Source organism: Camelus ferus, chromosome 3 (genome assembly GCF_009834535.1).
Source record: "Camelus ferus isolate YT-003-E chromosome 3, BCGSAC_Cfer_1.0, whole genome shotgun sequence".
Classification (NCBI taxonomy): Eukaryota; Metazoa; Chordata; class Mammalia; order Artiodactyla; family Camelidae; genus Camelus; species Camelus ferus.
The window spans coordinates 105,293,324-105,318,754 of NC_045698.1; the positions used below are offsets into that span (position 1 = coordinate 105,293,324).

The window sequence follows — 25,431 nt, forward strand, 5'->3', positions numbered from 1 at the left end:
GCGACGCACCCCGGTCTTGCTCAGCTTCGCCACAGATCCCAGTCAGGCCCTGGGGCCTTCTCGAAACTCACAGGCCTTGTCCTGCTGAGTTCCTTCTAGAACTCTCTCCCCACACCCCCGGGGAACTCGCGCTAAGACGCGGCTTCCTGACCCCCACAGGCGGGTTCCACGCGGCGGGCCGAGAATCCCAGGCCCAACAGCCAATCCCCAGCACAGGGAGCGTCGCCTCTACTCACCTCAGCGCAGCTCCGCGCCAGCCGGCACTGGGGACCGCGTGCGCCTGGTGCTGGGGACGCGGCGGGGGACGGGACAGCCAGAGAACTCAGCCTGGAGACGACGACTCCCTCGCACACACGAAGCTGTGAGATCCTGCCCTCGTCTTCCAGGATGTCAGCGATGAGACCATTTGTGCACACAGCCCTGACGTAGTAACACTTTCAAATACATCTCATGTGCCGAGGGCCTCCTTTCTGTGGGGAGAAGAAACTGGCTCCCCTGACAAGTCTGGTGACAAGAGTCCTAGGACGAGGCTCAGGCTCTTTGGGCAGTGAGGGTCTGCACCTCCTTTTCCTGACAGGACGTCCTGCACGGGGTCCCTCCTGGAGGAACGTCCAGGGAGAGGCGCGATTCCCGCCGTGGGGGTGCTGCCCTCTTGTGGCCGTACCCGGAAGTACAGGCCATTAGACATGGTTCCAGGGTTCCATAAGTGCTAAGTGGCTACAGCAGGAAGCAAGCACCAGCCCCGCACCCGGGCCAACAATTTCCCTATATACAAGCTTGAATAGAGGAGTGTCCAACCTGGTCCTCCAGCTCCTGGAAGATTCCCAGCTGCCTGGGCTGAGAAGGCCTGGGAGACTTCATCCAGCAGTACTGATCCTGTTACACCTACCAACATGCTGGAGGTGCCTTCTCCCGCCTCCTGGTGGGCCCCGAGGGACTTGGCACCCCTGGCTCAGTGGAGAGGTTTAATTTCCTGCTTTATGAGGTTCCTTCAGGCTCCCTGAGAGCTGCGTATCTCAAAGCAGACAGCAAGAAGGGCACCCCAAGATTGCTCCAGGATGTGGTCCAACGATACAGACAAAGGAGGTGAAAAGGATTCCTCTGGTCCTGAAAGAAAAGCCACCCACCCTGAGGGAGCTGGAGGGAGCAAGAGGGAGGCCATCTGGCTGTAGGGGATTGCATGCCTCCAGCCCTCCCACGGGCCTGGCCAGCAGCCTGTGCAACCAAGCTTATTGCTGAGAAAAGGCAGTGGCCGAAGAGGGGACTCAGGCCTATCCCTGAAGTTCAGACCTAGACAGCCCCTCTCGGGGTCATGGGAGCAGGCAAAGTGGAAACCAACCTAGCAGGGAGGGGATAGGTCCAGACTTGCTAATTTTTCATGGAATGTGGGGATGGCATCCAAGCGGCCTCACTCGGGACAATCAAGGGCCTGTCAATTGCACTCCAACCTGTGGGAGGCTGGAAGGATACACGGCTACATTAAATTAAAGTCTGCCCCCTCTGACCCAAGCCATTTACCACTCTGACATTCCACAGTGTGTTTCCTTTATCTGCTCATCCCAGACCAATTTCTGACAGAGGGGCATGCACATCTGCTTGCATACCTCCAGTGACAAGGACCTCACCACTTCATCAGGCAGCTCTATGTCCTTGGTCAACTTGGATTGTTAGGAGGTCCTTCTCCTGTTGGAATGAAAGCCCTGTCATTTTCCTTGGTTCCTTTGCTGCCCACAGAGATTTACAAACAGTGGCCCTGGCTTCCTCGGGCTCCTCTCCTCCAGACTAAACATGCTCGGGGCCCCTAGTGGGCCTCAGAGACTGAATGTAAGCTTGTTTCCCTTGCTGTGCAATCAAGGCCTGATTTTAAAACCCTTTCACATCTTTGGGGTCAGTACCCTCTTTGAGAACCTAATAAAAGCAGTCAACCATCTCCATGGAAAATAACACACTCCCACACAAAATGTTACCTACTACTTTAGAGGGTCTGTGGACTCTAAGGACCCTTTCTTTAATGCATGTCAGTTTCTAGAAAGTGGTTGGCCTTTAGTACTAATTTATGTATTCAATAAATGTTTACAGAGGGCCTACCATGTGCCAAGCACTGTTTCCAGTGCCCAGGATGGAGGGGTGAATAAAACAAATCCCAGCTCCAAGAATTTACAGTCTGGAGCAGGAGACAGACACAAACAAATCAGCCACCACTTCATCAATTTTATATCATGATAAATTCAAGGAAGAAAATGAAACAGAATGGTACAATGAGAAGTGGCAGGATTAGGGGATCTGATGACAGGAAGAGAGTGGGGACAGAAGAGTTGGGGGGGTCAGGCAGAAGCAAGAATGGATGTCAAGAATCTAAGGCAGGAGGAGTGTAAGGAGGCCAGGGGGGCTGCAGCCCAAAGTGGAGGAGGGGGGTGAGACGGGGTCAAGGGGCACAGAGCCAGGCCAAGTGGGGCCCTGTGGGCCATGTGAAGAGTTTGGGTCTCACCTAAGTGCAGTGAGTGAAACACAACCAGTTATGTGTTTCAAAAGCTCACTCAAACAGGCAGGGGAATCAATATGTATTCCCCTTTCTTATTTTCTTATATCTGCAGAAAGAAATTCTGGAAGAATACAAAAGAACTTAGTAAGAGTGCTTACCTAGAAAAGCAAGATTTCTCAATATTTACATGTTATATTGTTTTGACATTTGAATGACATTGTGGCTGCCATAGCAAACAATAACAAACTAGGTGGCCTAAAACAAATCCAAAATAGTTCTAGAGGTCAGAAATCCAAAATCAAGGTGTTGGCAGGGCCATGTTACCTCTGAAGATGCTTGGGAAGTTTCTGTTCCTTGCATCTTCCATCTTATGGTGGCTTCAAGCACTCCTTGGCTCACAGCTCCTTCACTCTCTGCTCTGTGTTACCGCCTTCTACTTCTGTCTGTCAAATCTCCCCTGTGTGTCTCTTGTAAGGACATTTATCATTGAATCAGGGCCCACTTAGATAATCCAGGATGATGACTTTATCTCAAGATCCTTAATTTAACTACATCTACAGAGACCCTTTTTCCAAATAAGGTCATATACACAGATTCCGGGAATTAGCATGTGGACTGATCTTTGGAGTTGCCACTGTTCAACCCACCACAATACCTATCCCATAAGATCAAAGTGAACATTAAAACTTTGTTGTAGCTCTGGGGTGGCAAAGGGACTGAGGGTGACAGACAGAAGAGAGGAAGGAGGTGGAGGGAAGACCCAAAGGACTCCATTCCATGTAGGATGGAAGCAGAAAGCAGCTCCCACCCCACCCTCCGCCCTGGGTATGGCTTGAGCAAAGGGCAGACTTTGGTGCTCTCACTGAGGCTGGAAAGACTGGAGGACAAGGGGGCTCCAGGGAGGTGGGAAGTGAGACTGGGTGGGAAAAACTGTATACATTTAAAGGTAGAAGTTACCATGTAGGTAGCTGGATTTATATGTAGTGAGGCCTACAAAAGCTTTTAAGGGAATGGGAGCCTCAGGTGGACAAAAAGCCCAGGCTGCAGAAAACCCATCACCAACCTCCTGTTGAAAGCTCAACATCCACTGATGCAAGCCGGGGCCGCCACATCACAGAGGTGGCTGTGACTCAGCTTGGGAAATCTAGGTTTCTCCCATCCTACACTTATGCAATCAATTCTCTGACTCTAAATGCAAGACTTCTCGTTTCCAATGCAAATTTCAGGATCCCTATGACTCACCTTTCCACGTAATTCTGCCCCCAAACCAAACAGGACAGCATGCATCATATGATCCCAATTTCGTGGGGGAGAAATCTCTTTAGGTGTGTCTGTAACGATAGCTAATCTTCACTGAGACATTATGCTGAGCACTGTAGACTTTATTCCACTTAATTCTCTCCATGATACTTTGATGTAGGTGTTATCATTATTGCCTTCTTACAGAGAAAGATAATGAGGCTCAGAGAGGTAAAGTAACTTGCCTACGGTCACCCAGCTAGTAACTGTTAGGGCTGGGACTTGCACCCTGGTAGTCTTGGCTTTTGTGTCTATAATCATTACTGCCCCTCCTCATTCTTGCCCTCTTGTGGATATAAATGCACATAAACAGTTCATGGAAATACATACAAAGCTGTTAATAGCGTTTGGTTCTGAGATGGGTGTAAAAGGAGTACACATTACATTGTTCTGCCTTGCTTTGAATTGTCTTCAAAGAACAGGATTTTTCAATTTAAAAATATACATCTGTTTACTTTTCAAAAGAAAAGTTTGGAAGAACATACTTCAAAATGTCAACAGCAGTTACATCTGGGGAGCACAAACAGGAAACTGTCTACCTTCTACACTAACAGTTCGCTGTTGTTTGAACTTTATACAATGGGTGTTTGCTGCTTTTGTAAGCAGAAAAAGGTAATTAAGATTTAAAAAGAAAGAAAAAGAAGGATAAAGAGGAGGAGGGTGACTCAGCAGCTCTTCTGGGATCCCCAGCAGCTCCTGACAGAGGCCCCGCCCTTCACAGGCCCCTTTCCCACTTCTGCCCCACTCCACCTACTTTGCACATCCTAACCAGAAAAACCTTTTCCCCTGCCAGCCAGTAGTATCTGTCCTGCCCCTGCCCCTCCCAGCCTCTAAACCAGGCCTCTGGCAATCCCAGTCGCACAGGACAATATCCCCTCATCCTCCATCAGCAGCTCTGTAGTTTATGAAATGTCTTCCCATGCCAGCTCCCATTTTATGCTCCCGATGACTGTGTGAGGTGGATATTCTCATGCTGATTGTATAGATGTGGAAGCTGCAGCTCAGCAAAGCTCAGCTCCTTGCCCAAGGTCACATGGTGAGTCTGGGATTGTGCCTGGGCCCAGATTCCCAGGCCAGGTCTCTCCAATGCTGCATCAGTACAAGTTCACATCAGGGACCTGAGTTCTAGGACCTAAAGTCAACCTGCTGAATCTTGTTTAGACGCCTGACAGAGCAGCAGTACTCCTGTTCTTTACAGAACTATCCCTGCAGCCTTCCTGGCATGCTTGGCCACAGCCGGGCACCTGAGGCTCACCGGAGCCTTGCCCTGCACTGCGCAGGCCCTGGTGCTGAGCCTGAAGTGAGGGCAGAATGGAAGGGCCTTTGGGCCCAGATGGAGGAGGGTGGGGAAAAAGGGGCAGACAGCCAGCATGCTTATAAGGCAGGAGCAGGAAAACCCTGCAGTCTAGGGCAGCTGGTCATGGGCTGGGGTGGGATTCTGGATATGACTTTGATCAAATCACTTAGCATCTCTGGGCCTCGGTTTCCTCATCTGGAAAGTGGGCATTATAGTAGCCTCACCTTAGAAAGCAGTTGTGAGGACAAAATGAGGAATCCCTGTAATGCACGGAACACAATGCCTGGACAGAATACATGCTGACCAAATGCTTCGTATCATTTTTAACAAGAGTGAATTGGTTTGCCCCCAACCAGCTTAGTTCTTTTTGGTGAACACTTACTGAGAGTCCACTTACTTAGCCCACTGAGGTCCTGGGCTAAGCACTGAGGACAAAGAGATAAAAGTTGACACAGCTCCAGCTCACTTAGCTCATGCACTGTCAGAGGAAACTGGCCCAGAAGGAAGCAGATCGTTCCTGTTGGCCTGCAGCATGAAGGATAATGTCTGGAATGGCACTGGGCAGGATGGTGTGTGGCCTTGAATGCCAGAGTAATCTGAGAACTTCTCTTGTCTGCCAGGGAGCCACGGCAGGTCTTGGAGCAAGAGAGTGGCTGACCCAGTTACCTCACTTAGACATGGAATCTTAGCACCAACGACCCCACAGCGCTCCTGAGCTGTCACTGACCGAGGCAGGCACAACAGGGAAAGGGACAGCAGAAGAGAGAGGGGCATGGAGGCCGACCCTGGGGTGGGGACAATCTGGGCTGGAGTGAGGGTTGCAAGTGGACTGGGTGAGGCCACACAGAGAGGTCAGGGAGGGGTTCAGTCCTGGAGGAAGTAGCCAGGGAGGAATCCATTTGACTCCAGTAAAGTCAACTCCAGCAGAGTTAACGGGGCTGATCAATGGGACAGTCTCTCAGGTGGTTTTGCTTTCTCTCTGCCTTTCTATGTTTTCCCTTTTCCTACAATGAGCAACTAGAAGAGAAGGGAGCGGCATCATTGTCTGGAAGTCCTGGGATGGGGACCAGGTGGCGCTGTCTCACAGAGGGACAGCTGGAGTGAGACTCCTAGGGGAGCTCCAGGGTCTAGTGAAAGAGACTTGCAGGTGCAGAACGGCCTTAGGCAACTCTGGCCTCTCTGAACCTTGGTGTCTTCCTTTGGAGGGGTAATGACGCCATAGTGGAGGCAGTGGGTGGGGTGGAGATGACTGGGGCACCCCCATGCCCTCTGGCTCACGGGCGTGTCTATGTCAGCAGCATCATCTGCCCAGGTGTGGGCCAGCTCAGCACAATTGGGCAGGACCAGCCTGGGTGCCCAGCAGAGGCAGGCTCTTTTCCAGACCCTCATCGCCCACCTCCCCAATCTGAGCCACTTGCACCAATCTGGGGACAACCTACTTCTCCTAGGGCAGCCCCAGTCAACTGAGAAAGTCTGACTCAGGTTGAGCAGGAAAAGGCCAGGGCTCATTCCCGGATGAAGCTAAGGGAGAAAATACCCTGGGCACTTGGCGAGCTTGGTATGCTTCCTGCATATGCAACCAGCTCACTGTGTTCCCTCCTCAGGGCCTCAGTTTCCTCCTTGACTACTTAGCCAATCCATGAATTCATTTTCTCTTGGTAGGACATCTACTGAGTGTCAGACCTGCAGTAAGCATCAAGGAGACAATGAACCCAGATCCCAGGCCTTGGGGAGCGTCCAGCCCGGCCCCCCTGTGCCCTCTTGGCAGCAAAGCTGGGGGGAAGCTGCTCTACGTGGGGTACGCAAGTGAATGTGGGGCTGGCGTCCTTTTGCTCCCGTCGGCGGCAGACGACCAGAAGAGGGCGGCAGAGAGCGGGATCCCTGAGCGAGGGAGCCGTGACCTTGGCAGTCCGAAAAGGCGGAGGCCTGGGGATTTTCAGCCTCACTGCTGTCCGGAAAAAGTTTCACAAGGGCCTCTGGCGCAGCAGCATTCTCTCGGCCCTGGGCCCCAGGCCAGCCAACACCCCATCACTCTCCTGTCCCAGAAGGAGCCGTTTTAGGGCATCCTTGGGTCTGCCGCGGGCAGTGCAAGGATGAGGCCAGAATGACCAGCCGTGACCTGCGAGGGGGAAAGAGGAGGGGAGAAGGGAAGACGGCAGAGAAGGGCCAGGGAGGGCCCTGCACTAGGATCTTTAGTCAGGGCGGGGTCACATGTCATAGGGCGGGGGGCGGTTCTCGGAGCCCTGTGCACCTAGCAAAGTCTTTGACTAGGTTTTCTAAAGATGGGCTGGTGCTGTGAGGGTGGTGGACTTACACACACACACACACACACACATTACCTAATCACACTCATACACACTTTCACACCCACACATGTGAATGCACATCCATTTCTACCCAGCTGGCACACTCACAAGCACTCTCACACTTGGATACACACACAACTCACACACATTCATACTCTTAATCACATGCTAGCACATGCCCGTTTTTCACACGACTCTCACAGGTACTCACATACATGTCTTACATACATTCAGTCACACACACTCACATTTCTATCTATTCATACACTCACACACCCTCATACATTTGCACACCTGAGGGCCTCCCCGGAGAAGAGTAGGTGGAGCCAGGGGACAGTCTGCCAGCTCTGATCCCTCCTGCTGTGTTCCAGGGATAATCCCAGCTCTCAGGCATCTGTGACCCGCTGCTTCCCACCCACTTCCATAAAGGATTTGAGGTGATTTGGAAGATTAAATCCCAAATAAAACAGGATAATGAAAAAGAAAAATAGGCAGGCTGAAGCAATAAAGCATAACCCTTGTTTCTCCAGACTCGGGGTCGTCTAACCTTGTAGGGACCCAGTGATCTGTGATTTCAAAGCTCTAGCAGTCCAGCCCTGCCTGTTTCTAACCATCCCTCTGCACTTGCTCTTGCAGGCCCCTCTCTGCCCCCAGCTTGTCCCTCAGAGACTGTGGAAGGGCTTACTCCCTGCCAACATGGCCAACTCTGCCTGCGGTGGTTGTGTGAGCCCCCCTTGCCACTCCCCAAAGGTGGCTGGGCCAAAAGCTATTCGAATGACTAGCTGTCGAATAGTGTTTCCCATCCACCTTCAGTCATTCTCCTGAACTGAAACCTCGGCTTTGGCCTTTTCTCCCCCTCAAGGTGAGTTCCCAGCCCCCCAGGGCCCCCCAGCACTGAAGCAGAGTTCCTCTCCTCATTGTCCTAGAGTCTCAGTCCTCAGCCTCCACTCATCTGACCATTAGCCCCAACCCTTCCCTCCACCAGATCTCAGGAATGCCTTCATTCAAACAAGACACCTGGTGACACATCCTGAGATTCCAAAGTTGCTGGAATGGAGTGGACGTTTCAGTCAGCTATTACTGCATAACAAGCCAACTCAAAACTTAATGGCTTAAAACAGCAATTTATTTCTAATAATCCTGTGGTTTGGCTGGATTCATCTGGGTGGTTCTGCTCTACACGGTGTTGGCTAGGACCACTCAGGCTGCTGCATTCTGCTATATCCAGCTGGACTGCCTTCAGGCATGACTGGATCCAGAGGCTCAAGTAATGACATCAGGAATATACGACACTCCCAATTCTCTGCCCTGCTTGGCTGGGGCTAGAATGTCCAAGATGGCTTCTGTCCCATGTTTAGTGCTTCCACTGTGGTGACTAGGACACCAGGGGCTGGCTAGACCTCCTCTCTCACATGGTTTCTCCAGGAAGATAGCCAGACTTCTTTATACAACAGCTCAGAGCCTAAGAGACAAAAGCAAAAGCTGCCAGACCTCTTAAGACCTAAGACTGGGACTAGCACAGCATCAGTGCAACCAAGTTCTATCGGTCAAAGCAAATCATGAAACAAACCGAGATTCATGGTTCAAGGGGAGAAAAATGGATTTCACCACCCAGCGGGAAGAGGGGCACAGGTGTGCGGGGATGAGAGAAATCTGTGGCAAGCACTCCTGCAGACTCTCCGCCACAGCGGGCATACTCACTCAGCTCCCAGCATGTCTGCTATGAGAGAAGCCTAGCAGCAGGTATGTCAGGCAACTGCGATAACTTAATGTTGTTAATCACAAAATTCTTATCTCCATTTCCAGGCAGAATTGCATTTTGGTTGGCACATTATTGGGGATTATTTCATTTGTAAGTGATGGGAACCTAGCTCAAACTGGCTTAAGAAAGAAAAAAAAGAGACAGAGGATATATTGACTCATATACTGGGAAATTTAGGGAAATACTGGGAAATTCAGGGATGGACTGGGTTCAGAGTCTCAGTTCATGTCATCAGGAATGTATTACACTTTCCATTCCCTGCTCTGTTGTCCTCTGCATTGGCCTCATTCCCACACTCTCAAGCACGCTCTTTCTGCAGGGTGCAAAAATGACCACCAATAACTTCAGATTTGCATCTTATCAACTTAACACTCACAAGAAGATATGCTTCTCCTAATTTCAGTGAACATCACAGGAGTGTCTATGATGGCCCAGAGGAGAACATGACCTAATCTGGGACCCAGTCACTGTGACCCCAATTAGCTAGGCCTGCATATTGTGCCCACCCCCTGGAAGAGAAGAAAAGGTGGAGTCAGCCCCACCAGAACTACATGGACTGAAAGCTGGTGTGGGGGTGGGGGGTCCCCAAAGAAAAGGAGGTGATATTACCAAAAGGAGGAAGAGGAGTCATAATGCATAAGGCCACTGCGTTATCTGATGTGTTAACAGAGAAAGAAAATCATGTGAACTCAGCTGGAGATAAGCATTTTCCTGATTCTGAATTCCAGAAAGGATCCCTTCGCACAAACAGGTAAATCCAGGGCATTTCCTGACATAGTGCACCGCAGCTTCACTCCATTTTGGGATAGATATGGAAACATCCTTCAAGTGCGCATTTAGTAGATTGCCCACCTGTGAAAGCTGAGGACAGAACATTTCATTGCCCCAAGGAAAGGCAATTCTGTAAGCTGCTGAGGTCATGGCTTCCCTGAGAGGCTTCCAAATATCAGGGATGGTGCTCAGTCAGCATGGAGAACAGAGAGGCAGTCTCCTCTCTAATATAGCATTTCTGTGAGCCTTCCCTGCCTTCCCTTAGCAGTCTCAGCCTGTTCCACTCAGATATCCACTCTGGTTCAAAAGCAAGGGTTCAGACCTTGACTAGAGGGTGATAGAGGGTTAAGAATCACAAACTCATGGACTTTTAGAGCTGAAGGAGATCGGAAGCACCATTCTGATTACTCCTTAACATTAATTCTCTCCTTCCACAGGTGGACTTATTAGGGAGAACCATGACTACCCAGTATAAAGACTACATTTCCCGTCCTCCTTTGCCACTAGACATGGCCAAGTGACTAAGTTCTGGCCAGTGAGATACGGCTTCTGATAGTCTTCCTCTGCCCTTTCCATCTTTGTCCCTTCACCTTTCTGATTCTGTTTCTTCTTCCATCTTGCTTCCTGGAACGTGGGAATGATGGCCACCATTTTGTACCATGTAGATGAGGGCCATACCATGGGAAGGTGGGTGTGAACCAGAGGGTTAAGTAGAGTAGAGCCACCACACCAGCCTTAGACCCATCTTAATACTTTCATGGGAGAGAGAAATAAGTGTCCATATTGTGTAAGCCACAGTTTTGAACTTGTGTTTCCTGTAGTCAGATCTGAACCTAATTGATGACATTATCTCTTCCAACTTTCCCATATCCTTCACCACCACCCCCCGCCATACCATCTTCCGTCAGAGGCTTGAATCCTCTCCAATCCATTGCTTAAAGGATATTTGTACAGCTCACACAATTACTACCTGTCAAGGTCATTTCATCTTTGGAACTGAATTGTTAGGAGTGTGTTAGAAACTTCTTCCCCATCTTCATTCATTCAGTCTGCATACAGTCAAGTTCTCTCCCTCAGGACGGTCAACCAGAGTTCTGCTGACAGAGCTCAGGGCACCCAGGGCTTCTCTTACTGGCTCTCTCCCTTCCTTGCAAGGCCTGCCTTCTTCCAGTGCATCCCTTGTGCCATTTCCCAGAGCCCCATGGGACAAGAGACTTAATGTCCACAGCTCCTTGGCACATGGGTGAGGCTTCAGGTTTGCAAGGATCTTTTGGATCTGTGGTGCAAGGTATTATATACCAATGCAGCTTGAGACACTTGAAATACGTGTTAAGAATGCTTCACATTTGCCTAGCAGCCTACATACTTTCTCTCACACTCTTATTTTATTACTATTATTTGTAATAATAATAATAATGTCCTCTTTACAGAAATTTAAAGGAATACAAAAAATGTAGCATGAAATTCCAAATTAAAAATAGGAGCAGAAGAAAAAAGAAAAAGAGGACTGGATTATAAAATATAATCAGACCAATAGTTATAAATTATATATGCACAGGGCATAACTAGATACTTTGCTGCCGTTTATTAAGTGTGTATTCTTTGTAAGCCCCTGAAATTAGCAGGGGACACTATGTAATTAAATCCTTGCAAGTTAGATATTTCGGCTAATTTGCGGATGATAACAGTGAGCCTCGGGGAGGGAGATCAAGGGCACTTTCTAAGGTCCCAGGGCCTCTAATGGTAGAGTCAGTTCCTTGACTATATGTCCCCCACCAGTCTTTCCTCCTCACTCCTTGAGACAGTCTGGCTCTGCAGCCTGAGTGTTCTTCCATGGTGACACTGGCACCATCTTCTCCTCCACACCTCTACTTAAATGTCACCTCCTGGGCAAGGACTTCCCTGACCCTCCATCTCTTCCCTCTCTGATAGCTTGTTAGCAGGGGGTCTGCTTTTCACCACGATTATGTGTTTTTTCACCTGTCTCCCTCACTGAGGCCGGAGATTGCATCTGTCTTGTTTGCTGCTGGACTGTCATTACCTCGAACAAAGCCTGGCACATTCAGGCAATGAAACCTTACTGAATGAATGGTCACCCATGATTCCCATCAGATCACCCTGCCTTCCCAGGACATCTCATGGAGGCCCTGACCTGGCCCTGAAGGGTCTGTCAGAGCTTCTTACCTCATCACATCTCTGCATGATAGAAAGGGGAAACTGAGGCCAGAGAAGGCCAGGAACTTGTCAGGGGCATCACAGTGGTTAGACACGTAGCTGGGGGAGAGAGGGTCCTGGTTCCAAGCCAAGGGCGACACCAGTGGGTGGCCCCAGCTGGTACAGGTTTAACTATGGAACGATAAAGTGAGACAGGAGAGCCCTGAAATGTGGCTGGTAGGAGGGGCTTCCCAGAACAATGTGGCCAGCCTTGGGAGGAGACAGAGAGGCCTGCTGGCCTGCCTGGGAAGGAATCCAGTAGGGGCCTTGCTCAGTTTCCTCCCAGCACAGAGGGAAGTAAACACATTCCTCGGCTGTGCCGGCATACCCCCCTCCCTGGCTCCAGCTGCCCCACCAGCTGCCAGAGCCTCAGGTCCCTGGCCAGTGGTCTGTTGCCCTAGGGATTGGAGGGCCCAGAGAAGGTGCATGACTCACCCAGGGTCAGAGCAGTGTGTGGTGGCTGGTACCCTTTGCCAAGCTGCCTCCTGCCCCAGCGCATAAAGGTGAGAAGGATATAGTGTCCTTCTCCCCACCCCAATCCTGTGTTGGGCTGTGCAGAAACCCAGGGACAGCTGAGCTAGCTCCCAGCCAGGCTGAGCCTCTCTCTGCATCTGGTCCCCTCCACCAGCTGGGACAGTGAGGAGTGCACTGGGGACCCTTGACAGGGCAGGAATGGCCTATATGAGCACCGGGGTTCTGCTTCCCTACTGTACAGATGGGCAAGGACTTGCTCCAGGCACCACAGCCAGATCGTGACTAAGCCAAGATCAGAACCCAGGTCTTGTGGACAATGGCGTCATGTCATTGAAGCCATGAGGATGGCTGCCGCCTCCCAGCCCCTTCAGCCCCTACCCCACCCTCCCTTGTCCCTTCAGCTCTGTCTGGCCCTCTGCACGTGCGGATTCTTCTGCCCAGAATTCCCTCCTTGAACTCTCTTGACTGGGCACGCCCCTACCTGTACTTCAGAACCATTCTGTGCTTCCCTGCCAACCAGACCGCCGGCCTAGGGCGGGGTGGGCCCTGCAGCAGCAGCAGCTGTCATCGGATGCCAGCGCCAGGGCCGCAGTCTCAGCAGCTGTGAAGCCTGGTTCTCGGAGGCAGCCAGGGATGATTCATGGGGAGCGGGAAGACGGGAAGGCTTGGGTGTCACCCTATGTAATAAATCTGAGTGTCATGGAAAAGGGCCTGAGATCCAGATTGGGAGACCCGTCCCTGGCCTGCTTCTGTCTTCAAGCCCTAGGACCTGGAGGGGGTTCTTCAACCCCTCAGGGAGACGTCATAGAAGGTCTGAGCCTGGGTCTGGAGTTGGAGCCACAGGGCAATCTTTATCTCTTCTGCCAGCTCCAATCGATCAACAGTAGCTGTGGGGCACGGTGGTGGGGATGATTCAGAGGAAGGGAGTCTGGGAGTAGACCCGCCATTTATTTCATACTCCTGGGCTGGTATGTCTCTTAGGGCCCTCCCTCCCTAATGAACACACTCCTGTGGTCGGAATCAGCAGCTGTTCAGCTCTGACAGAGCCTCAGGACAGGCAGCAGGGCTGGGTCACAGCACTCTGCTGGGCCTCCAGTCAAAACACACACACACACACACACACACACACACACACCACACACACACACACACACCACACACACACACACACACACACACACACACACACACACACACACACACACACGAGATAGGGGCCCTTCTTAGGCAAAGGGCTCTGGCTGTGGGCTCCAGCCCTCTCCCTTCTGTTGGCCCCAGATAAACATTCCTTCCAGCTTTGCCTCCTGAGCTGCTGCTGGCTTATTCCGGTCAGATCAGCACAGAACAGACCTCAGCAGAGCATCAGGCTAAGCTGCTTCCTGCCTGCTGCGGGGAAGGACTGAGGGTGGTGGGGCTGGAGGAAGAGGGGAGGAGGGCTGGGAGGCTGAGGTCCAGTCCCTGGGCTGATAAGCAGCCTTGGACATTGCCCTGAGAAGGAATTTCCTACTGTTGCTTCCTTCTTCCTCATACACGTGTCTCCAGTCCCTCCTCCAGCGCCCTAGCGTCTGGTCGCTGTTAAGGACTCAGAGGCCTTTTATAGGTCAGAGAGCTGGGTTTGAAGTCCTGCTTGCTATGTGTCCTTGGGCTGGTCTGTGCCTTAGTTTTCTCATCTGTAAAATGGGGGAAATTGCACCAAATTCATTCTGATAGGGGATGCCTAAGGAATTGTACTGGGTTGAATAGTGTCCCTTTACAATTTACAACCACTGGCAGCTGTGAATGTGACCTTATTTGGGAATAGGGTCTTGGCAGATGTAATCAAGGTTCTTCCCTTGAGGTCATACTGGATTAGGGTGGGCCCTAAACCTAATATGACTAGTGTCCTTATGGAAAATTTGGACACAGAGACAAAACACAGACACCCACAGAGCGAAGGCTGTGTGAAGACCGAGGCAGAGACGGAGGTGATGCTGCCGTGGGCCAACAAATGCCAGAAGCTGCCAGAGGCCGGAAGCAGCGAGGAAGGATTCTCCCCCTAGAGCCTTTGGAAGAGCATGGCCCAACTGATGCCTTCATTTTGGACTTTTGGCCTTGGGAGTTGTGAGGAAATACATTTCTGTTGTTTTAAGCCACTGGTTGGTGGTAATTTGTTACAGCAGCCCTAGGAAATGGACACAGGGATTTCCATAAGCGTGTACCCGCCACACCATGGCCACTCAGCAGAAGGAAGCCCCACAGCTGCTCCGGTGGTGGTAGTGTTTCTTCCTCCCACCCCCAGCCCTGAATGCCTCCCTCCCCTGGGGCACAGGCTTGGCTGCTGCCAGGCCTGGCCAGGACATGCCAGCCAGCTGGGCGGGAGGGTTGAAGCAGGACTGGACCTGCACGGGCAGATGTCAGTCTCACCAAGGCTGGCGAGATCAGTCCCAGAAGAGACCAGTTTCCCCACAGCATGGAGGCCCAGGGTGGACAGGAGCCCTCAGCAGCCACTTAATTCTAGATTTCAGGCTTGGCGAGGGCTGGGGCCAAATCCCTTTGTACCCTCAGCGCCTGGCACAGGGCCTGACATTCAGTAGCCCTTACTTTGTGCCAGGCCTTATTCTCAGTGTTTACCTTGATCCCAGTGGTGTCATCCCTGCCCCCATTCCACAGCTGAGGAAGCTGAGGCACAGGGAGTTTACATGATTTGCCCAAAGTCATGCTGACAGTAGGTGGCAAATCCAGGTGATTGGCTAGAGAGCCCAGGCTCTTATCTGCTCATTATCAAGGTTTATTGAAGTCATGAAAGACTAAAACCAGGTTGCAGCCAATGATGAATTCACACAGGTTGTCTTAAGGCCCAATTCCATCCCTTCCTGAAATGGAGAGCTTTACTAGGCCCTGCAAGTGAGGGCGGGTGTCACAGGGTAGGTGCTGTGCCCGTCGTGGCCCAGGAATCCGTCTGGTGTGAGTTCTACTTGGAGTTGGCTGTCACTGTGACCAACCCCACCCATGACCTTGCTGACCTGCCCTCCGGAGCCCACCCAGACAGCCCAGCCCTAAGGGAAGGAAAAGCCCCTTTGGCCAGAATCAGAATCTGTAGGTTATAGGGAACTGATTGTGGATAAACCGGCAAGCATGGCTTTTGCCCCTACACACCCTGCCCTAGGGTGACTCCCAGCACTGACGTGTCAGCTGCAGGAACTGGGGGTGTCACTCCCAGGGTGCATCACTGACCCTCCCGCGGCTTCTCTCCTCCCTGCAATTCTGTTTGTGGATCTGCTTCGGTTTTTGTGGCGGAAACTGTTCTGCTCTTTGCCTTCGATTTACATTCCCCAGGAGATCTACTCGGTCCAGTTCATTTTCCCACCGGGCTACTCAAAGGCTGGTGAATCACCCTACAGACTGGGCCCCCCCAGCCCCCAAGTGCAGTCTAATCGGCTGTAACCAGGAAAGTGCAGTCACATGGCACCAACATGACTGCTCCTAAGAAGGCGGCTTGGGGAGTGGCAGGCACGCTGAGGCTGGCTTGGAGAAGGTCCTCCCAGATGGCTGTGCCCTCAGCTGTCTCCTTCACGCCTCAGCTCCCTTTATAGCCTGTAGAGCCCAGCTCCCTCTTATAGTCTCCCTGCAACCCCAGGAAGGGCCTCTGAAATGATCCACAGACAAGAGCCAGGATGTTAATCTGGAGCAAACCCACCACTCTTTCCTTTCCAACCATGGCCGGTGTTACCAATGGATCATAGCATTACCTGTTCGCTGAGCTGAGTGCTGAATCAGACTCACTCAGAATCGACAGTGCCCTCCAGGAAGCCATCGCCAAGCTGACATGAAAGAACTAGACCAGATGGGGTGATCTCAAGAGTTGCTTTGGGTGCTGGCGTGGCCTGAGTCAGCGCTCCTACCTAACACAGCACGCAGCCTGGGAGGGGCCTGAAATCAGTGGTCAGTGGTCCTGAGGGAGAGATCTTAATTACTGATAGCCCTTAGGATACTGGCATTATCCAGGCTTGTGAGGGGACGCCCAGGCCAAGGTCAAGGCTGGGGGTAAGACACTGACTCAGTGGCTCTGGGTTTGAAGTTTGTCACCTGATCTCCTTTTGTCTCTGTCTCTGTGAGTCAAACAGGCAGCATCCCCCACATCACACAGGTGCGCCTCAGGCAGTTCATTGAGACCTGCCCAGTGCTCTGAGAAGATGCCAAAGCATCAACCCTGGCTTGGGATGGGGGCAGGGAAGGGGAGGGTCAGGCTGCCCCAAAGACACAGGGACTGTCTGAGGAGGCACCCACTTTTTGTCTGGGGGAGACACCCATTATGTCAAATGGGGACCACTATGAAATTGCAGGACTTCTCAGAGCCTTAAATGTTCATGTGGTCTGTGCATGAACAAGAGCAGGTCAGAGTGTGCATGGCTTCCTCAAATTATTGGACTTATTTTGACAGTTGGACTACATAGAAGTTAAAAATTCGCCCACAGTGGGAGGGCATAGCTCAAGTGGTAGAGTGTGTGCTTAGCATGCACAAGGTCCTGGGTTCAATCCCCAGTACCTCCGTTAAAATAAGTAAATAAATAAATAATTACTTCCTCCCTCCCAAAAAAAGATGGAAAAAAAAATTCTCCCACCTGTGGAAGGCGGCAGACAGCAGAAAAGAGTGAAGTGGGCTAGGCATAAGGAGAATGGGCCACAGTTAGAAAGATCCTAAGTGAAGAGCTCAGGGCTAAGTCAGGGTGAGGATCCTCAGCTGCTTCGAATTTTTCCACACAAGAGCCCAGTGCTGCCAGATTCTCCAGTTTTTCAAAAGAAAACAAAAATCCACATTTTTAATGTGAATTTTACTTTTAAATTGTGGTAACTAATTCAGAACACTCATTTTCACTTGTGGCATTTGATTTGTGTGTGTTTCACATCCCTGGAGAAAGAATCTCAGGTTTTTTCCTCCAATATTTTCCACAAGCTTCCTTCATGAGCAGGGCTGAATATGTCAGCTCCCCAAAACCAAACTGCGGGTTCTCTCGCCCTTTGGCCCAAGCTCGATGTTGTGCCGGGCTTCTGGGCTGCTGTGTCACTGTGCTCAGATGCCCGTGAGGACTAGAGAGGCTTTCCCAGAGCCACGCTCTGCCAGGTGCTCACACACACCAGTGCCACTCGCTTTGTCACCATAGAAACCAGGCAGTTTCTGACCAGCCCAGAGCATGGATTCTTTTCTCGGTCTTCTCAGAATCCTGAGTGATGAGCCAGGATGCACACACATACCCTTGTGGCAGTGGCTCCAGGAAGTGACATGGTAGGAGGGTAACATGGGGCCAGCACAAGGAGTGCTGGACAATTCAAATATTTCATAGCATTTTCAATAAATCAAATGTGAGCAGGCTGACAAGTGTGGCTCTGGGCCAGGCACCGTGGAACTAGCTTGGACCAGCTGTGGAACTCAGTGCAGGAAACCTTTAGAGAGACTGCCCAATGCAGGGCTGGGTGGGCTGCACTGGGGTCCAGACACCAGACACAAGCATACCTGAAGGCATCAGAGGGTGTCAGGAGAGCCTGGTGCTGCGTAAACACACATCAGGCAGCAGTCAGTTGGGAGCCTGCAACCCAGGGGGCCTCGTTCCTTGGGAGGCCTGGTCCTGGGAAACTGGAGCACTGGGTTGACCCTGGGCAGGAGAGGGCCCGCATTACAGCCAGCGCTGCATCCCTTCCCAGGCCGGTCAGTGCTGTGGCCAGTGCTCAGAGCAGGGCTGGGTAGGGTGAGGGCAGGAGGGGAGTGGGGCCTGCGCCTGGTCAGGCAGCACGCATATTAAAACCACACCATCCCTTGACTGCCTTCTTCCCATGATGAGTCATGGCTCTGGCACAACTTCCTTCCACTGTGTTCTTAACACCATCTTTAAAAATTAGTCAAAGAGGAGGCATTTCTGGTGAATGTGCTCAGGGAAAAGGCCCAGTTACACAGTGTGTGAACATGGGAGAGCAGAGAGAGCTGGGGTGGGAAGCAAGTTCCTAGACAAAATTACAAAAGCATAAATCCCATCTCTGTTGGTTACCAGCTGTGTGACCTCGGGGAAGGTATCTGCCTCTCTGATCCCCAACGTCCTCATCTGCAGAGTGGGAGAGTAATAGTAGCTGCCTCCTAGAGCTGTGAGGTTTAAGCTGATAAAGTGTGTGAAAAGCTGTGCCCCTGGTACACAGTAATCACTCAGTAAGTACCTACTGTCATTTGAGGTAAGAAAGAAAATCCAGAATTTTATCACTGGAAATGAACAATCAGTTAGTTTACATGTGGGAGATAAGAGGCCCCAAAGAGGCAAAGCACTCTAATGCGAGTCCAGGATGAGCCAAGACCAAGTCTGCCAAGCTCAGCCCCTCCACCACACCCTATCTGGGGAAAAAGCCAAACCCAGAAACATTGGCTCCCAGAAAACCCCACTCTTTCTGGCACCCAGAGGAAGGCCTCTGCACCCCATCCTGCTGGCAGCTATTCAGAGCCCTGGATGCTGGCAAAGCCCTGGCCTTGCACATTGGAGAATTGACAGGAGCCCCCTTTTCTTCCAGCCTCCTACTACAGAGGCTGCAAAAGCCAAAAGCCGGCTCCCCAAGCCTCCCATGGACTCAGTCAAGTTCACCCAGGGATTTGTGGCAGAGCCAGGGGACACCCAGCCCTGCTAGCTGGCTGCCCCGGCTCTGCCTCTCTGTACAGGACAGAGACATCGTTCTCACCACACCATGTTTATTCTCAGGATTTGCTCAGGGTCATTCCTATAACAGTTATTAAAACAGCCACTAACACTGTGCCCTTGGTCTGTGCCAGGGGCTGTGCCAGGTGAGGATTTTTTTTTAATTGCCACTACTTTATAAGGTAAGGCTGTAATATCATTATTTCCCCAGTCAGTGAGCGAAGAAAACAGAATTTGGACACTGGTGTACCCAGTCCCTCTTCACCACATCTCCACACCCTCTAGACAAAAAGACCCTTTCCTTTCCTGGCTGGGCCCGTGCTGTTCTGTGCTGTGGCCTTGGCAGAGTCCTTACCTCCACCAGAGGTCTGTTCAGGACTTTGAAGAGTAAAGAGAGGACATGTGGACACAGGCTGTTCTGGTGGCTCCTTCATCTTCAAGCCAGATGCCCCCACGCATGTCAGGCCTCTGCCCCTCCACCCTGCAGCCTTGGGTCTGTATTGGCAGCTCCTTTCCCCTGCCACTGACTTCCTTCTTCAGGCCTTAAGGCAACAGAGAGCTGAGCTTGGGTGTGAAACTTCCTGCTGCTATAGGAGTGGACACCCATGGTGGGGGGACGGCAGTAGGGGGCTTCTGCTCAACTGTCAGGGAACAAACAGCTCCTCGGGAACTCTGCTGATCCCACCTCAGTTCCCTAGCTCTCTCTAAAGCCCCGGCAGACTCAAGTTTCAGTTTCCCGTCTGCAACATGTGGATAAAAACAGTCCCCACCTTGATAGTTTGTTAGGGCTATTGTAACAAACCAACTGGGTGGCTTAAACAACAAAAGTGTGTCTTTCTGGAGGCTGAGTCTGAAATCCAGGTGTCAGCAGGGTAGGTTCCTTCTGAGGGCTGTGGGGAGAATCGGATCCAGGCCCATCTCTTAGCTTCTGGGGTTTGCTGGCGGTCTTTGACCTTCCTTGGTTTTTAGACTCATCACCCTGATCTCTGCCTTCATTTTCACATGCCCTTCTCCCTGTGTGCTGTCTCTGTGTCCAAATTCCTCCCCTTTCGTGAGAACACCAGTTGTACTGGATGAGGGCCCAATCTAATGACCTCATCTTAACGTCATCATCTGTAGTGACTCTTTCCAAACAAGGTCACATTCACAGATACTGGGAGTTAGGACTTCAGTATCTTTGGAGGAAAGACACAATTCAACCCACACCACCATCTCACAGATCCGTTGAGTGGATTAAATGAGCTAAGGCATGAAGCGCCTGCCACAGAGTCATCATGCAACGGAAGTTCGTTATTATCATATTATTTGCTGCACAGTGGCTGCCAGTGTGCTGCAGCGTGTCCTGCAGGGTGACTGCCGCAGGGACAGTGAGAGAGCCCTGGTACATGGCTCTGAATTTCACCGCAAGGAGGACGCTGAGGAAGGAGGGGCTCAGCACTCGCTGACAGTGCTGAGATCTCTCACCAGCAAGGACAGCCACAGTTCCTAAGCCACTCCGTGTCCCACTTAATCTGTGACTGAGAGACTGTCACTTGTCACCCATATCAAATACTATTGCTCTTGTTATCAGTCCTTTGTGATGGTTCCTAGGTCATCATGGGTGGCGGGTGGAGTGACTAAATGCTCCCAATGCACCCTTGACACAGCCATGGCGTGTGCCACGTTGCTGTGTCGTGGCCAGGCTGGTAGTCCCAGAAGCTGAGTCATGGCGTGACGTTAGGAACCCCACAAGATGCCCAGGCCCCTCTGTGGGGCTGGGTCTTACATGTGGCTGCGGTGGTGCAGACGGCAGCTCTCTAGCTGGGAGGCAACAGCTCCTTGTGGGTAGGTGTGAGTGGCCCAGGCGTCTCCGTTCAGGAAAGCAGATTGAATCTCAATTTGGGGCCAGCCTCCTGCACTTAAGCTACCTCTTCACTCAGCACTTTGTGAAGCTCAAGTTCAAAGTCCTACGGGAAAGGTCTGATAATGGATCTTATCCAGAGAGGATACAAAGCTTTCATCATGATGCTTGTAAATGTATATGTGTGTTTCCTCGTGTTTCTTCTGGATTCTGGTTGCTCCCCTGTGCCCATTTATAAAAGTGCTTTGAAAGTTGGGGAAATTGAGGCCTCAGCAGGCAGCCCAGTAGAGGTGAGGCGAGATGGCCAGGAAATAGCTATGGATTGGCCTATTGGGCAAAGATGCCAATAAAGACCATTGTGGAGGAGTGTCTGGTGGTATAAAGCCATAATAAACAGGACCAGCATTTATCAAGCATCTACAATGCCCTGAGCACCAGACTCATGGTCATTTTCTTTAATATTCACAGAAATGCCACAGTCAGTAGTATAATTATATCTGCATTATACAGATGAAGAAAAGAAATGAAGGCCTGGGGATTTGCCCAAGTTCACATTGCCAAGAAGTGATGGATGAGCATTTTGAACCCAGGCCTGATTCCAAGGCCCAAGCCCTTGCCCGTGAAGCTGGTCTGCCTTCCATGGCCTGTGATGAAGTCTCCAAGTCTGGAGCCGAGCAACCAAGTCTCTCTCCAACCTGTGTATTCATGAAAAGCCACAGACCAGAGGGATAAGCGAGTGTGGGGCTCCCCGTGTCCCTTGTGAGGCTGAAGAAAGAACTGGTCCAGATCATGTAATCCACGCTCAAGAAGATGTGACGAGGAATACATACAGCAATAAAAAAAAAACAAAAAAAAAACAAAGCAAACTCCTGACAGGACAATGCAGGGAAACCTCACAATGTTGGGCAAAAGAAGACAGTCACAGAAGCGCACATGCTGTATGATTTTATTTAAATGAAGTTCTAAAACGGACGAAGCCGATCCTACGGTGACAAGGTCAGGAGGGTGAGGACCTTTGGGGAAGCCTCCCATGGTGACAGAAATGGCTCAGATCTTGAATTGTGTGGCAGTTACCCAGGTGGGCATATATATAAAAATTCATCAAGCTGCATGCTAAAGATTTGAGCCTTTTATAGTACTTCCAATAAATATGAAAGATGCAAAGAAAGTGGAGAAAATTTAGCCAAGAATGACAATTGGGGCCAAAGGGGTGGATTAAGCTCTCTCTAAAATATAAAAGAAGCATGTTTAGAGGAGGTGGCTGGGAGGAGGTGACTGCACCTGGTGGTTTTAACAGCCAAGATCCTGGCCCACAGCTTGGTCCCTTCTCTCTTACAAAAGGCCGCATTTGGCACTTCCCAGGATTTCCAAAGCTGGGAGGGGACTTCCCATAGCTGGGAGGGGACTTCCTCTGCCCAGGAGGGCAAAATAGCATATGTCACTGTTTTAATTCATTTATGCATCCCCTCATTTATCCTTTCAGTGTTCAGAGGTGTTTGTGGAGGGCCTGCTGTGTGCAGAGCATGGTACTACAACCCAGGGATACAGCAGTGAAGACAGACAAAAGCATCTGCTCTCGTGTTGCCATCATCCTATCTGGGACTGAGATGATTGTTACTTTAAAATGATAAGTAAAATATCCAGTAGGTTAGCTGGAGAAAAATAAAACAGAGAGAGAGCGGTCTGAGGAGTGAAGAGCAGGTAGAATCTGCAAAGAGCGCGGTCGGGGAAGGCCGCCTCCCTGAGAAGCTGACATTCCAGCAAAGATGAGAAGGAGGACTCTGGGGGACATACAAATGCCCCAGACTGGTGGGCATGTCCTGGTGAGAGGGAAGCAGTGAGGTGTCCGGGTGACTGGAGGGGAGGTTGAGGGAGAGCCACATAGATGAGATCAGGGAAGTGACAGACAGCGTGAGTGTAGGCCTTGTGTAGACCTGGGCCTTACCCAGACTGAGGTGGGGTTTTGAACAGAGGGCTGACATGACCTGGCTGGGTATTTGTGAAGGGGGACTGGGCTGCTGCTGCTGCGCTGGGAGACTGCCGGGGGGGCCACGGAGAGGCAAGTCCTGAGGCTCACTCACTGCCCTGCGCCTCTGCCCTCCTACCTGTGCTTCTCCGGGTGGCCACTGACCTCCTTCCAGGGCAGTGGAGAGAAGGGGAAAGGCCTTGTGCCCCGCACTGTGTGTGGAGGCCACCAGAACAGGGGAAGTGGGTGAGGAGCAGCGCCAAGCCTCTCTGGACAGGGAGTGCGAAGGGCTTCCGAGAATGCAGAATACAGGCAAGGACGGTTTCCTTGTGAGTGTGCTGGAGGGTTTCCAAGGAGGCAAAGGTTGCCTGGCAAGGTTCATCAGAAGCTCCTGACTGTAGTGAGAAGGAGAGACGAGGGAGAGACTGTGAAACCATGTCAGGCAGGGCGGCACCCTGCTCTCAGAAAACTGCTGACCTCACCTCTCTTCCCCGGGTGGGGGTGAGAGCCCACTGGCTGTGGGGGCGGGGCTCCTCGGCCTGGGGGAGGGGCGGAGAGCGAGGGCGGGGAGGGGGAGGCTGGAGTGGAGGGAGCAGCCCCCGCACTTGTAGGCTCAGCTCTCCCACAGCCTGCTGTGGGCTCCTGCACCTCCGGCTCCCAGTCTGGGCTGTTCTTCCTCCTCCACAGCTACAGGGCTGGGCCAGAGGCTCCTGGCTCTCTTTCATTCTACACTGTATCCAGAGAGCCCGCGGAGCGCCCGGTCTCTACACTGGGCTTGGGCCTTGGGAGCTCAGACCACGAGTCTCCAAGACCTGAGACTCGAGTCACCCGCTGGCTTCTTACCTCCTCCTCCAGGGGTGCAGCGTGAGGCTGACGACTGCTTGTGGGTGTGTCCGGGTAGGCTGCTGCTTTGCCTTGTCCTCATTGCCCATGTCACCTCCCCAAGGAAATGTGCCAAAACTTGCACCTGAAAACACAGTATAGCGCTGCATTCCAGTGCTTTGAAGGCACCCCTACCTCTGAAAACACATTTACGGGCTCCCTGTGTCCTAAAGTGTAAAAAGCTGTCTCTGGAATCGGGTCTTCTTGACCCCCTACACTTGAAGAAACCTTCCTCCACGCCTCCTTCCCCTCCCCCACCTCACTCGGTGCGGTGAATTTCTCGGTTGCCTGCCTCCTCAGCTCTCAGGAGGACATCACTTTCCAGCCTCAGCCCCTTGGTTCAGCTTTGCCTGGAATGCCTCCAACTCCATTGGCTAGACATTTGCAGAGATCTTTATCCTGAATTGTGTTTTTACAAAACATTATTGAATTCTCATGAAAACCTCAGGGGACAGGTATCATCTCCCCCTTTAGAGCTGCGAGGCTGAGTGATTTGCCTAAAGTCACACAGCCAATAGGTGGTGGGGCTGGAAGCTACACCCAGATGTCCTGAGACTCCAGCACTGAGCTCTTAACCACTCACACTGCTTCTCCCAGCTCCTGGGTGCATGGTCTCTGCTCTGGATGGACCACAGCTGTCTGAGAAAGGGCCTGGGCCTCAGCCACTTCAGTTTGGGCCATTGTTGTCCAGCACATCTTCTTTTCCTTGCTCCACCCGGAGCATTCCCTATTATCCACCTCAGGGCTGGGAGTGGAGGCTCTTCCCAGCAGTCACCCTGGGGCAGAACTGGCTCTCCCAGGTGTCCCCAGCCTTCCCTCCACTAGGCAGGTTGGGCTGCCCAGACATGCAGCTACCATGACTCACCCCATGAAGAGCTGTGGAAACCAGCGGGCTGAGTCCGAGCTGGCAAAGCAGCCTGTCCCCCCACTTTCCCTAGCAGCCCAGGCCTCAGCAGTGTGGCTCTTGGCTTTTCCCATTTGGATGATGGGCTTAAGGAGATAATGCTTTAACTCTCTAGGTCTGCTCACCAGTTGGAGCTCCATCTTCCTCTATCAAAATCCACATAATCTATGTTCCGTGAGATCATGAGAAAGATTTCCTTGGGAACTAGGCTGCAAATTTTGGGACTACCTTCCCCTTGGATATCAATATCGGTTGCTAACATTTGTCAACAGCTGTCAACAGCTGATTGTATGCTTGGTACTGTTCTAAAGATAGCAAAACTTTTGCTTTTCCCTTGACCCTAGGTAGGCGGATAAGACAGGGCAAAAAATTGTATCCAATTGTTTACATGCAGGAATTGAGTGTCAGAGTGGAGGAAGGAGGTAACATGGGTCACTGTCAAAGATAAAGTGAAGTCTAGTAACTGTGGTCTGTGGTCTTCTGTCTCCACCAGCTTCCTAGCTATTTCCAAGGCATCAAGCTGCCTCCTAGCAGCAAAGAGGATTTTGTTTCTGTTTCAGAGCAAAGGTTAATGCAAGAGAAAG

General features: G+C 51.5%; 2 long non-coding RNA genes across 2 annotated transcripts; one reads left to right on the plus strand and one right to left on the minus strand.

The window, feature by feature from the left end:
- The first annotated feature begins 8,867 nt into the window (after positions 1-8,867).
- Positions 8,868-22,273, plus strand: LOC116662771. Its single transcript, XR_004318817.1, has 2 exons — positions 8,868-9,127; positions 21,564-22,273. It is a non-coding gene; the product is annotated as an uncharacterized LOC116662771 (long non-coding RNA).
- Positions 22,274-23,321: 1,048 nt separating this feature from the next.
- Positions 23,322-24,644, minus strand: LOC116662772. The gene is made up of 3 exons (XR_004318818.1): positions 24,527-24,644; positions 23,905-24,028; positions 23,322-23,456 (listed from the first exon to the last, which is right to left on the minus strand). It is a non-coding gene; the product is annotated as an uncharacterized LOC116662772 (long non-coding RNA).
- Positions 24,645-25,431: the final 787 nt, after the last annotated feature.